Raw genomic sequence first — 2,664 nt, 5'->3', positions numbered from 1 at the left:
GGTTGCCCACCTCTGCAATGTATGGGAATTCAACTCTGTAGCGGTCTTCCCACCGGGGACGCTAATTCCGTTCACATCTTCGACCCTGAGCCTAGTGGCAGAGGCAAAAGCTGGGTCACTTCAGAGGCTCTTCCACCAGACGTTCGCAGAGGCGCCTGCCTTGGACTTGAAGCTACACAGAAGCAGGGACCTCAGGCACAGGGCAGACTGAGCGGTGTCCACCCTCATAGCATATAGCATTTCCTCGGGAACAGGGTCACTTTGGTGTCAGCTCTGGGATCCAAGATTTCGTGAGAGTGCTCCTTTGGTGGCCAGAATCTATGGCTCACGCGGGACACGTGCAGCGGTTACTTTCCGACTTGCCATCTCAGACACTCTACCTCTGGGGCGTTCGGAAGCTGCGCGAATGTCACAAAGTGGGCTCAAGTCCAGTACCCGAAAAGTGTCTCATGCCTCTCAACAGATGGCAGGCAGCGTGTCTCCTGCTGCTGCAGAAGGACTGCAGACGTCTGTTTCAGGCTATAGGCTAGAAACGTGGTGCCCGCTGATAGAAATGCCGGCAGTGGCCCGCAGTGAAAGTGTCATGCACCTGGTGGTTTCTTCGACATAAGCAAGCCGCACGTACCGGTCACGGACATGTGCCCCTACGCGGGGCAGGGTGCGTGAAGCCACCTCTTTGGGCAAACCCTACGGATGGCCTGGCAAATGTGTCCCGTTTATGGGAAACTGTTATATTCCTTTCCGGTTTGATGAAAGGTACGTTACGAGCATTGCCGTTTTCTGGATTTGGAGTTCTGCCATGGAGTACAACGCAGAGACCCAAGGGTTTGGGGGATAAGGAAATAGCACTTTGGCAGAGGCATCTCCATGCTGCCCCGAGCTCTGGGCTCCGTATTCAACTTGGAGTAAAGGCAGCCTGGGGTGCAATGCACGGACCGTCTGGCCCTAGACGGGATGTGCACGTGCAACAGACGAGCTGGAGGAGAGAAATGGGATACCCGCAGTTCTTCGGGACAGGCCAGCTCTCATCCAGCTACTTGCGAAAGCAGGCTCTGAAAGGCCTGGATGCCTTTTCTCAACAGGCCACACAGGAGTTTATTCACGCAGTACTACACTCGGAGTTTCTCAAGGGTACGTGGAGGGACAGCTTTTCAGACTGCATAGGAACGGAGTTCCTCACAGGGAAAATGGGATGTGTACCGCACAGGCTGGGTGAACAAAATTTCATATGCAGTTGTCCTCCAGTGGACCGGGAAAGGGACCCAGGTCTGGCGAGCGCATAGTGTCTTTGGTCCCACACGTTCTGGGGCAGTGTGCTGCCTCAGTTCCCTTACAAGGCTGTGTTGACATTGAGCCACGTAAGTAGAATAAGCTGCGGAAGTCAGTTTGACGCACATCCCAGGGTAGCCTTGCAGAGTTCCAATCCCAAGCCCTGTGGAGACAGATGGGCCTGAAAGCGTTTCACCCACGACGGCTCTTTGAAGACTCCGGGTCATTCCGAGTGCAGGGAGGACTGCGGTGAAGAGGGCTGTGAGCGTCAGTCGTATCTTTTGTCCATGCCTCTTGGACGTGGAGTGTGGCAAAGCGTGCCCAGGTGGACGGGAGGACAAAGCCTTCCCAAATCAAGTTGCAGGGTGCTGTTGTTACATGGAATCCCAGGCTTTATTCACTGCTGTGTGCGACAAAGAAATCCTGGCTTCGTGTTTGTTCCTTGAGTGCGGGAAGTCCTCGTAGAGGGAGGCTTGAGGTGTCCAGTGTTCACACAAATCGCTTCCGATCACAGGACGGAACATCGCACACACTTGTTGGCACTCTGGCCTCAGGTCCATTGCAAAGTAAGCCTTCGCCGAGGCGTGGGAAACGAGTTGCTCCCCAGCTCACAAATGCCCGTGATGAGGTGGGCCGGATGGAAGCATGGGGGTACCATGCTGCTTTGCCTGCAGGAGAAACATACGACAAGGTTCTAGAACATACTGTTATCTATGGGAGGACTGTGGTGCCCGGGACGCTCGGTGGCTTGAACGAGGGGCGCTAAGGGCTCCTTCTGAAGCCAATACGATGCCAATCGTTTCAATGCACTTTGCTGCTGGCCCACGTGTTGGTTGCCCACCTCTGCAATGTATGGGAATTCAACTCTGTAGCGGTCTTCCCACCGGGGACGCTAATTCCGTTCACATCTTCGACCCTGAGCCTAGTGGCAGAGGCAAAAGCTGGGTCACTTCAGAGGCTCTTCCACCAGACGTTCGCAGAGGCGCCTGCCTTGGACTTGAAGCTACACAGAAGCAGGGACCTCAGGCACAGGGCAGACTGAGCGGTGTCCACCCTCATAGCATATAGCATTTCCTCGGGAACAGGGTCACTTTGGTGTCAGCGCTGGGATCCAAGATTTCGTGAGAGTGCTCCTTTGGTGGCCAGAATCTATGGCTCACGCGGGACACGTGCAGCGGTTACTTTCCGACTTGCCATCTCAGACACTCTACCTCTGGGGCGTTCGGAAGCTGCGCGAATGTCACAAAGTGGGCTCAAGTCCAGTACCCGAAAAGTGTCTCATGCCTCTCAACAGATGGCAGGCAGCGTGTCTCCTGCTGCTGCAGAAGGACTGCAGACGTCTGTTTCAGGCTATAGGCTAGAAACGTGGTGCCCGCTGATAGAAATGCCGGCAGT

This window comes from Stenella coeruleoalba (assembly GCF_951394435.1).
Source record: "Stenella coeruleoalba genome assembly, chromosome: X".
Classification (NCBI taxonomy): Eukaryota; Metazoa; Chordata; class Mammalia; order Artiodactyla; family Delphinidae; genus Stenella; species Stenella coeruleoalba.
The sequence above is the reverse complement of the archived record's forward strand: the minus strand, read 5'-3'. Positions refer to the sequence as shown.